The 12,208-nt window shown below is 41.7% G+C and overlaps 1 protein-coding gene across 5 annotated transcripts in view; it reads right to left on the bottom strand.

Moving 5' to 3' along the window:
• The window catches only part of LYN (LYN proto-oncogene, Src family tyrosine kinase), a 49,325-nt gene extending 43,462 nt beyond the window's left edge, over window positions 1-5,863 (bottom strand). For 2 of the 5 annotated variants that reach the window (XM_085052860.1, XM_085052863.1), the window contains exon 1: window positions 5,713-5,863. The gene's annotated coding sequence lies outside the window, so the exon portion shown is untranslated. Of the gene's footprint in view, window positions 1-503; window positions 524-5,295; window positions 5,410-5,712 lie in introns of those variants that run through there. The other 3 variants (XM_085052861.1, XM_085052862.1, XM_085052864.1) reach the window with 3 other exon arrangements.
• Window positions 5,864-12,208: the final 6,345 nt, after the last annotated feature.

The following is a 12,208-nucleotide window of genomic DNA, read 5'->3' as shown; positions in this document are numbered from 1 at the left end:
TGAAAGGTGCTAAGGCTTACTCTGCTGGAAGGGGAAAATTTGCTGCAGACATCTTAATCAAGTGACAAAATAAACAGTTTATACCACTGACAGTCCCGAAGACAAAGCTGGAGAGAAAGAAACAGCAGAATGATGTTGGCAAAAAAAAAAAAAAAGAATGATGGAAAATAAAGAAAGGAGATCATGTTAAGGAGTACTCTTACAGCAGGGTAAAGACTGAAACATGGATTTTTCCAGGAAACTGGGGAGAAAAAGCCCCAGACAAACAGCACATTATTACTAACAAAGACATTTGAAGCAGTGTGGGTCAATGACTCTTTTGGAAACACTGGTAAGCATTATGGCAGAGTTTGGGGAACTGCTCCCAAGGAAATTTAGCAGATTTTGAGAAGAGGCAAGCTCTCCTTGTCAGGCATACTGGGAGCACTGCTGTCTACTGCCTGCATAGCAGAAACCATCAATCAGCCCATCTACATCCCAAGAGAAATGGGCTTAGAATTCACCTTGGTATGACTTGGTGCTTCTCCACTGGTGCCAGGACAGTCACTGCAATCGTTCTTGAAGCCAATGCAAATGCAGTTGGACAGAAAAAGGAAGACAAAGTGCCACACCAGCAATACAGCAGCAGAGTTGCTTAGAAGGCAAGTTTTCCTCATGGCCTGCAATGCTTCCCTCCAGCCTTTGCACAGTTTAGCACATCTTTTGCAATGGTGAGTCTGGAGTTACAAAAATGTACTTTGAATGTCATTTGCACATTCTGCTACCCCACAACGGCACATTCAAATGACTCTTGCAACGTATTTTGAACAAGTTGAACACAGAACATCCAATATAGGATTTCCTCTTTCTCCTGCCCATCCCCTTCCTGTTTGTTTACCAAAAACTTTCACTTCCTCAATGACAGTGACACCAGCCTGGTGTCACTTAACCCTGGTTCTCCAGTTCTTGCCCACTCACACCTGGATCACAGCTCTCCAGGGAATTTAGTACTTACTGAAGGGTTTTAAAAATCCATCAAAACACATGGTAAGGCTAGGGCAGCCCTGGAGAAAATCAGTTTCTGTCCACTGGATCTGATGAATACAAACCTCATGATTCTGGCAAGAGATACTTGAGCAGGCAATTTCAGTACATGCGCTACTATTCAGATCTCTCCCTATTCAGTTGATACTACCAGAAAATATTGTCTTTGTCTGACTACAGTAGAACTTAGTCACAGGTCAGACCTATTAATTTATAAATGTGTTGTTATTATTACTTAGGAATTCACTCAAACATATTCTACAACTTCTGGTATAATTTTGTTCCAAGCCCCTAGTACAGCCATACATGGAAAGAGAAACCTGCTTAGCAGCCAGATATACTTCTGTACTAATTCCTGTGATACCATATTGGTTCAGTTTAATCCTAAGATAAAACTTTAATAAGATTTCATAAAAAAAAAATTAAATAGGTTTGTATACACCTATCTGTGCAAACTAATAAAGGAAACATGAAAAAAAAGCAATATATTTTAGATACCACATCAGAAAGCCCGCTTAACAGATTATGCTTTTTTTTATGAACTTCCTGAAACAGCTTTTGTTAAACCAACAAAGAAGTTAAAAGCACATCCCAGAGGGAATCCATTCCCTTCAAAATTTTATCATTTCCATACTAGAGCAGCCCTCTAAAATAGAGAAAACTGCAAAAAGTGCCATTCCAGAAAAGTAGCTGCATTCCACATTTCAGCGCCTTTGGTGAACTATCTTGTGTTCCAGTCAAGATTGCGCTATTTCCTATCACACACGGCCTTTGCAAATTAAAGCAAGAAATTCTACAATATATCAACCACAGGAAGAGGTAACCTCCTGCAACATGCAGCACAGACCATAGAGGAAGAAGGACACTTTGTTCGGACTGTTTATCATTTGAGTCCTTTGAACTGAAGATGTAAGACAGTGTGCTGTGCAAACACAGGAACCAATTGTAGATACTTAAGATGCCAGCAGTTTGAAAAAGATATGCAATGCTGACCTAAGGCAGAGCAAATGCTGGCCTGAGCGGTACTAGTCTACCCTTTTAACCCCCAGATAAATGACATCTACCCATTACCCCTCCACCTTTGCCTAGTGTCCTCCTTCTTTCTCCCCAGCAAAATGTTACTGTCAAAATATCATGTCTCTTCTGATGTTTGACTGACAAAAGTAACCAATCTATTTACCTCTATGAGTAGCTCTTTCAGGCACAAAATGAACACAAGTATCTCATAAATATGTGGAGGAAATACTTCCAGCACATTATGAGTTCTGCCTTTGCATTTTATTCCATGAACCCACATTTTTCAGGAAAGATGCTGAACTCAAATGTGAATAATTCAGTCTCGGAAATTACAGCATTTAATGACAATGTCAACAGGAAATGTATCTGAATCAGGCAAAAATAAATATGAAAGCACAGACCTTTCCATCCTTCCCTGAAGGACAATGAAGTTTAAACTAGGAACAGTCACACTAAGGACAGTTACACTGCGTTTGTCTTTTATTAGTACAGGCTGATTTCTTTGAGAAGGCACCATTACTGTTTACAGGGTGGCAGACTCCTTCTCTCCGCGTCACTAAGGACTGTTTTCATACAAATGCAATTTTACTTTTTTTATCTATGGTTTCCTGTGGTATGGTTTAGCAAGTCTGGGAGCCTTACTTATTACACCATCTTTAGCATTCCTGCACTTTTATTAAAGAGGGGACAGAGATAAACAGGAGAAATAGGAAGTCGGAATATGATCAACAGGAGAAAAATCCTAATTTTCAGCTGGACAACTGTTTTTTATACAGAATGAAGCCCTTTTGCTTAGAGATGGAAATCCTACAAGGCAAAATTATAATAAATACTGCTTAACAGAGTCACATGGTTTGGTGTAGTTATTTACACACTCAGCTCCATAGCTTCAAAAGGAAGTGTCACTCCCTGCATGTAAAGCTCACACAACCCCCCTCAGGATTCCTGGCCCACATATTCTCCTCCCATCCCTTGCATTAGCACATGACAGCTCATATCCTTCTGGGATCTCTGTGGCTGCGGACATCCACCTCTGTGTACAGCCATGCTACCATGGCAGAGTGATAGGAATCCTAGTCTATACCTAATGCTCACCCCATTAATTAGTTAGTTAAGTAAGTTAGTTAGTTATTCCCCATATTCTGGTCTTCCATGTTCACTCGGTTTTGCAAACAGCTCCCTGAACTCCAAGAGTAAAAATGGCTTTATAACTCTCTGGACCGAAGAATAAAGTTGCTCAGTCACTCAGGATATACACATATAGAAAGGAGGACAGACCTCATCTCCTTCCCAGATCACCTAGCCCTTCGAAGAAAATAAAAACTGTCTCATGATTAACAAGTGTTCATCCTGAAACCTCAAAGATTCCCATTAAGATTCAAAATAATGTGCAGAGTATAGGTGGGCAAACATCTCATTTTTGTGACAGAAATGGAATCACATCTGAGATTAAATATGTCAATTCTTAAATGTTCCTGAACCACTACAGAGATGTCCATGTTGCTCCCTAATGCACTTCACAAGAAGGGCCAGATGTAGCCTCTCTGGTTTGGTGAGACATCCCATTGAAGAACAGGTACTAAGCTGAGCCAAGAGGACCTTGGACTTGTTTTCATTGCCTGTTACAGGAATTGTTTCCTGCAACACTTGCTGTTCTGTGATGCCATTTAGCTTCCCAGAGTCAAAAAGGCCATAGGAAGAGAGGTCATTTCAATTACACAGATAAATGGGGGGGGGGGGGGGGATGTACTATGAAATAGTTCCTTATACATTCATAAATACTGATCTATTCATAAATACCTGCAAGGAATAACCTCAGATTTATGGAAACTCTCTTGGAAGGGTAACATTAAACCCCATAGCTTTAAACAACTTAAAGGCAACAGACTTTAACTTTGTATTGGAAAGTTTCACAATTGATTGCCTTGTCAGAAAGAGTCATTGCACAACTCCACTGGTCAAGGGGCTTAAAAAGAAAGCCATGTCTTCTGTATATTTCTGTAGGAAAACCCCCATATTTACTCAAAAATAGAGAAAAGCAGAATAACTTCAAGTCAGTCAGCTACTGTACAAAGATGATCATTCTGTGTCATCAAGGTTAAAAAAATACATTTCAATAGCACACAATGAAAATAGATTTTTATGTTATTAAATCAAGGATTCTTTCCTAACTAGTCTGTAGCTCATGAAGTTGAAACAGATAAAGAAAAAAGCCTTAAATCTCAGAAGAGATCCACAGAATGAGACATCTTTTGATCTCAGAGTTCATTAATTTCAACCTTGTCCAAGATTTCGTAACATCCTATTAACAGTATCAAACTGATTTCTAGCCTGTTGCTACTTTTTCAGAGAAAACTATTTGATTTTTTTTGTCATCCACACTTTCAGTACTGTTGATAGTGCGTATTAAAAAGATAACACCCATTCTGCCCTCAATATTGGGTTGGAAACAATCCACACAAACACAATTTGACTATCCTTTTGGTAAAACTGAGCTACATTTTCCCAACATAGCTTTGCAATTTCTCAACACAAATCTTCTGCTTTTTGTTTTAACTCTATAGTGATACTGTGATGAGTGCAGACTTATCTACGTGGCACTTGTACTTTACAGATACTTTAACTAGCATTACGATTTCTGAATTGCAATAGTCTTATAGGTACTTGATGGGATCAAGCTTAAAATTTTTAATTTTCCATTTGTATGACAATGTCCTAAAATACATTAAGATTGGTTAGAGTGTTTCTCTTTCTTCAAAGGTGGGAATGAAAGGCAGGAGATGGGATATTGATTAGCGGTTTCAGATGAAACCAGCTTTGTTCTCCCTATGTATATCCACAGGAATATGATCTGGCTAAACAAGTTTTAAGTGTTAATCCCCTTGGTCTTAGTGCCAACAGAGGGGAGCAAGGCAGCGAGAGGAGTTTTCGCTAGCCCATTCACTGCAAACACTTGAAAGATGCAACTTCAACAGAAACTCTTAACTGCTTTAGTGAAGGTACAGCATTAGCCCGTAAACTAAAATTGTAAGGAGAAAACCCTTCAAGACCATTCCTTAGGCATACAGTACCACTATAATAGTCAGCAAGAAACACTGTACACCAAATATCACAATCTCATTTTCTCACCTTCCTTTTAATTCCAAGCACATTGGAACATACAGTTAAGAGGAAGAAGCTTTAACCTGAAAAACGCACCAGAAATTACTCTCCTAGCAGTGTAAGAAGGGATACCCAGAGATCACATCACCTCACCTCAGTCAAGGCTATCGTTTTGGCTTGAAACGCCGACTGCAGACTTTAACCAGCTAATCTCACACGCTCCCCGGCACAAAACAGCCACAAGGCACCCGAGCCCTCCGGATCGCAGCAGAAGACAGGTAAAGGGGTATGAAATAAATCATGCTCTTGGGAAGGATAATTTTATCCCAAACGCGGTAATTTCCCTTAAGACCCCATCCAGTCCTACCGAGAAGGTCGGGCGGCGGCGGCACCTCCCCGCGGGGGCAGAAGCGAGGGAAAGCCGCCCGGAAAGCGCTCGGTCTCGGCGCACCGCACCGCGCCGGGGCGGGGGAGCGGAGGCAGCGCGGCCAGGCACCCCGGGGCACGGCGGGGGAGAAGCGGGGCGAGCCGGGACCGCCGGCCCCGCCGCGGCCGGGAGAAGGCACTTACTTTGCCGGGTGCGCAGGCGGAGCGGAGCGCACGGAGCGCGGAGCGGGTGTCCCGGGCGCCGAGCGGCGGGGCCGGAGCGCTGCTCTCGCTGCGCGGGCGGGGCGCGGCGCTGCTGCCCCGCCGGCCGGGGAGGGGGCGGCCGGAGCTGCAGCCTCGCCCGGCCCGCGGTTGGTTCGCAGCCCGGTTACTTCCTGCTGCCGGGGAACATTTGCATGCGGGGGACAGCGGGGAGAGGGGGACAGCGGGGGTGGCCCCGGGCCGGAGGCTCTCGGCGGCTCCCGGCGGGCGCAGCTCCTCCGGCTGGAGCAGGGAGCGCCGCGCCGGGGGAGGGAAGGTGTGCCGGGCCGAGGTGGGGCAGGGATGCGGAGGGGTGTCGGGGGTCTGCCCCCGCCGGGCTGCCTCAGAAGAGCGAGTGCCCCAGAGCGAACTCGATGATGGGGAGCGAGCCTCCTCCTCTAAAAGTGACAGCTAGATAAAACCCTGTTAGTCTGCAGGGCAAAAAACGCTGTCCTGTTCCACGCACAGTCTAAAAAACATTTTGAACTCCAAAAAGTAAGCAACTTCTAAGGTCCATTGGAAGCTTGGTTGGGAGAAATAAAGAACAAATAAGCCTATCTTTCAATGTTTCTTTTCTTTTAAGAATGATTTACTAGCCTGGTGAAAAATGAAATAAAAAAACTCTCAGGTCAGCAAAACAGGAAATATGAATGCATGGACATAACAGCCAGAGGATGTAGCTGAAAAGCTCTACAAGAACTCCAGTTAAGGTGTCATATGGGCAAGTTCAGGTCATGGAGATTTCAAAGGCAGAATTTCAAATGAAAAGCATTTAAGGTTTTCATATAAAAATGTTTTGATAATGGATCAAGTTTGAGAAACAGTCAAAGTGTTACAAGATGCAAGACACTCAAAGCACCTCTGTACACTTTCCTACAGTCTTCCAATACAGCCTAACTGTGAGCTGGAGTGGACTCAGGAGCTGGCGAGGACTACCAACAGGGCATCCAAACAGCTGAAAATAGCTCAATGCAGCTCACACCCTGCTGGGTTTGTGAGGAGAACCTGATTAATGTCAATAGGACTTACAGATCTTTAGTGCTGATGTACAGGCCTGCCACTCAGGGTGATGTACAGCTGGCACAATCCCTTCACTCTGGTGTGTGCTGCAGTCCTGTCTCGATGCTCTGCCTCCAGCACACAGGTCACTACCTTGATCCTCTAGAAGACTCAGTCCGTGGAAGCAGTGAGACCATAATCTGTCCCATTTCTTAATCAGTCCCAGATGTCCCTGGGCATCTGAAAAGCAGTGGGCAATGGTTTCTGGTCTTTGAATTGTATCGTCAATGTAAATACTAAGTATTAGACAAGTGTCTAAAAGTCTTGTAGAGTGAGACAGTAAGGATTTCCTCAAGTTCTCTTAGAAAAATATTGATAAATGTTTTCTCCCCTCCCCCAACTTACGTAAAGGTATTTCATAATAACTAACAATAAAAAGTATTATATTGTTACATAAAAAGTAACAATAAAAAACAAACCACACAACAACCTTTTTTGCAATGAAAAGCTTATACAAACAGGAAAGATCTGATTAAATGTGTATTGTCTTGGGCTTGGGGATTTTTTTGGTAGGAAATTTGGATTCCAAAAGTTCATGTGAAATGAGCTGTTTCTGTTTGGAAGTGCACTGTTAATACCTCATGTTTCCATTTTTCCTCTACAGGGCAAGCACCTTGATCTTGTACCTTTCTTCTTGGAGAAGTGGTGCACAGATCCCACATCTGCCTTTTTCTCCCTCCTTTCCTGCTTAATTCTTAATTCCATTATCAAGTATTCCACTGAGTTTAAAATTCACGTTCTCCTAACAAAGCACTAGTGAAAATAAAATTTAGTTTCATAAATGCATGACAGATTCCAGCAGTCTAGTAGAATACAATCTTATCTATAATGTGAATAATTTGGAAAAATCAAAGAGGTGTTGAATTACCCATAACAGACTGCTGTGCAATAGTAAATTGTGAAGACATAGCACAAACTCATCAGTTCTGCCCTAAAAGCACTAATATGAAGAAGGGTTAGAGTAGAATAAATACACTGTGCTTTATAAAAAATAAAAACAAAGGATGTTAGTACCATTTGAAATGTCATGGTTTTATGCATACTTGTTCCCAGTGTTAAGAGGAATAGGTACAAAATCTACTTTAGAAAGCATAAGCAGGAAAGGAACTCTCTCTCTCTCATTATATATTCATCAAAAGGGAGAAAAAAGCTGATTCCAGCCTCACTGCATCTGTAGATCAGCTTTAAATCATCATGTTTGAATGTCTTTGTGAATAGATCAAGAAAGTTGGGGGGGGTGGTGTAAAATGGGGCAAGAATGAAACTTCAAGGCTGTCACTGAAGTGGAAGTCCTTGCAGGAAGGACTGTGAGTCACGTTAGCCAGCCAGTGTTCATGCTCAGCAATTGATTTTCCGCTGTGGGAAGATTTGACTCCCAGACAATGTCTCTGCTGCTGGATTAAGCATGGCTGCAAGGCAGTGCTCCAGTATGGAGGCCAGCTGGCAATGAAGGAGTCCATGTCCATGCTCTTGGCATCCATAACATGGGGACTACACCAAACTGGCCCATGTGTCCTGGTTTCTGCTGGGATAGAGCTCATTTTTGTATTATTAGCTGGTGCAGTGCAGGGTTTTGGACTTGGTGTGAGAATTAGGTTGGTAACACACAGTAGTTTAGCTGTTTAGGCTTACCCTAAGTCAAAGCCTTTTCAGTTTTCCATGCTCTGACAGTGAGCAGGTGCACAAGAAGGCAGGAGGGAGGTGGCCAGAACTGGCCAAAAGGATGTTCCATACCACAGACTGTCATGCCCAGTACTTACATATATTATATATTATTATATCCTGGGGGGAGCTGGCCAGGAGGGGGCTGACCATGTCTCAGGGGTGGGCTGGGCACTGATCTGTGGTAGGCAAGCAACTCTATTGGACAACACATGTTTTTCCTTCGGTGTTATTCCTCTCTCTCTCCTCTCCCCCCTTTATTATTATTATTATTTTTTATTACTATTATTACTACTAGTACTATTATTAATGTTATTACTGTTATTACTATTATTATTCTGTTCAACTTTGTTTCAATTATTAAATTGTTCTTACCTCAACCCCTGAGTTTTTACTTTTTTCCTTTTCTTCTCCCTATCCCATTGGGGAGGGGCCAGTGAGCAAGCAGCTGCCTGGTACTTAGTTGCCAGCTGGGGTTAAACCACAACACCATATCAACTTTCAGATCAGCGCTGGAATATTTTTGAGAGTGGTAAGTGGCCTGGGCCAGGGATGAGTCCAGCATTTTGTCAGTGGACTCAGAGGAATGTCCAGTGATATTTCCTTGGGCTCTGTTAATTACTGACCTAATGGGCCTTTTAGGGTCTACACCAGTCCCTCTTCATACCTGTGTAGGTAGCTGCTGATCACTGTTTGGATCATGTTAGGAATGTGACAAACTGTAGGGAACAGTGACTCTGGGCAGTAAATCAAACTTTGCCATGGACAATGAAAACAGGAAGCAAACTTCATTCTAAATTTTATGTATTCCTTAATCTCATTGTTGTCGAGCTCCTTCTACTGTGTGTTTGAATCCAAAAGCAGAGCAGTAATAGAAGAATAAAAAATAGTCAGTAAAGCATAAGTGGCATAACCAAGGCAGTAATTTGAGGGAGATCCCAAGGAATACCTGGGTTTATTCAATTAAAGAAAAAGCAGGGAAAAGATCACTTTGTTCTCAAATAGGTTTACAAGGGTTTTAAATTCTATATTAAAGAACAAGGAAAGATAGAGCACAGACACATGTAAAACTAAAACATTGAGACATCTGGCTGTTTTGTATAAGCAAGAATTTTGGAAACACAGTAGGCACAGTAAAAAGTCTTTTCTCCAGAGATTCCAACACTGACACAGTCACTAGTTGCATTGTTTTTTCTGCATTTTATGTCAAGGCATTATCATTAAGTAAATCGCAAATTGTCAACATGCTTTATAATAATGTAGCATTTTTAAACAAGTAGTGAAGAGTGGATTATAAAAAATGAGATACAAGTCATGCAGTGATTCTTCACCCAATGTTGTTGGAGAAAATAAAAGCAGTCAGTATATTTTTTAGCACTCATTTTTCATCATTTCCTTTCTTATTGTAACCTATTATTTCAAAGAAAGTTGTTTTGACCCATGTAAGCAGAATATTTCCGAGTTTTATTCTAAATATGCTCTTTACGTGCTAAAGACGGGTTGCTTTTGTTTGTTTGTTCAAAGAAAAACAATATAGAAAATAAATGTTACTTTGAAGCAGGACACAACATGTTCATGCACCTTGTATGTGGATATTCATCAGTTCCTCTTCTCATTTCCAGTTTGGAGCCTCAGAAAATTAAGTTTTGTGACACTAAAGACAAATTCAAACAAACAAACAAAGTCTTAGTTTTTAAAGGTAGTTCCATTATGATTATTTGAAATGTATCACATAATAATTTTAAAATATTGATTAATTTAATGATTAAAATTTTGGGAAATATTTAAAACCACATAGGAGAATAATGCACAGATCCTTGTAAGCTTTGTGTATAAACTCAACATGCATTTGACTTCTTGTTCAGGCTAACAATACACATACTCACTAGGCTAAATCTGGGAAAGCTGTCATCTTTCCTGTAGACAGTGATCTGCCTAAAGCACAGCCACTTGCATTTTATTACACTCATATTTTCTGGCCATAAATCTCAATTCAGCATTTTTATAACATCTTGTTACTTCCAGTTTCTGTGAACAACTCATAAAAATACAGCACATAGAAAAAATACTCGCCTTGAGATCCTCTAACTCTGAAAGTTAATAAAAGCTCCTTCTTCTGTGTCTTTCCTGATTTTAAATATTTTTTTCACCTGCCATTACCAGTTTTCATATATAGAAAACTTTCCCATTTTGTTTCCACTTGTTTCATGGCTGTAAGCAGAAGAGTTGCTATTTAGTGAATCAAAACATGTCCAACAGTGGACATGCCAATTTGAGAAGCTAATTTAAGAACCATCTGCAATGAACTAGGTTGTGTTGATGGGACACTAACATCCTGATGGAGACTGAAAATGGCCTATGTGCACTCTACAGAATATCCCAATTCCTTTTCTGTAGAAATGACAGCTCAAATAAAGGGTTGCTGTGGTTCTCATGAATATCATCTTACAGAACCAAGAAAAGCAGCTGGACTGATGGGTTCTTCACTGTTCATTCAGGTAAGCAATGAGAAGGTTGATCTGATAAAAAGTGATTCCAGGAATCTTCCTCTTTCAAAGATTTTTGGACATTTGCAGATATTGGTCTGAAGAGGATGCCCACACCAACAAAGAATGTGTTTACTTTATGCTTAATTTAGTACACAGTTCTGTGATCACAAATGTTGAATTACCTGAAAGAACAGATTTGAGCTAATTCAGGAGCAGGTGTGGATGATCATTTCAAATTAGCAAGACCACACAGTAGTGATATTTTTGTTTGCTTGTTTGTTTTCTGCCTTATAGTCGGGGCATTGCACCTCATATTGCCAGCCTGGATGGGCATCCAGCCTTCATCTTGCAGGTCCTGTGCCACACAGATTGCTAGTTCAGAAGCAACCTGGTGTTTCTGGAGGCAGTTTCCACCGTGGGCTGTAGCTGAAGAGTAGCTTTCATTTTCCAGGATCAGCTGCTTGCTACAGAAAATTCCCTTGTGGAAAGGCACTGGACCATTGAGAGCTTTGCTGCTGTGCAAGAGCAGTGCAGTGCTCAGGCTGCTCTTGTGCAGCTGCAGTAGCAGTGGGCAGGTAGTCCCATTGCTGGTCACAGCCTCACATCTGTTTTAAGCATCCATGGACCACATACACCTTTCATTTTCTGATGGGACAGCAGAGCATATCGGGCAACATGTTGATGTTGAGTTAATGAATTCAAAGCTGGTAGCACTGAGTTAAAAATTGGTACCAATTAAAGTCATCAAACCCCTCCCCTTGTTGCACAGGGCTTGTGAGAAGTAGCTCTTATCTGGGACAGAAAGTAGTTATCACTGGAGCAAATGTGAGCATCAAGAAGATTGCCTTGGTTACATGAAACCTAGAAACACCTAAATTTTTGTGGTCATTACCAGTCAGCCGGGGCTTGGGAAGGTGACAGCTACCTATGTAAGTTAGGAGGTGACACCTGCAACCCATGAAGTGCTCAGCCTGCACTCTCTGTGCACATGGAGAGTGTGTTGGAAGGCTATGCTACTTGTAATGGCAACATGGTAGGAGTGATCTCTTTATTCCTTGTCCCCTGACCTGGCACAATTTTCCACCATCAGGAATGTTGAGAGGAGCAAGCATGGATCCTTTTACAGATACTTCACTCTTGTCAGCTCAGGCTGGCTGGTCTGACGAGACATCCAGCACTCACATCTTTCATCTCTCCTGCCTGTCTCATGCTGTGCAGCCATGCCATCT

This window comes from Lichenostomus cassidix, chromosome 2 (genome assembly GCF_008360975.1).
Source record: "Lichenostomus cassidix isolate B80296 chromosome 2, HeHo_3.0, whole genome shotgun sequence".
Classification (NCBI taxonomy): Eukaryota; Metazoa; Chordata; class Aves; order Passeriformes; family Meliphagidae; genus Lichenostomus; species Lichenostomus cassidix.
Note: the sequence above shows the minus strand (reverse complement) of the source record. Positions and strands in the feature narration are given on the sequence as shown.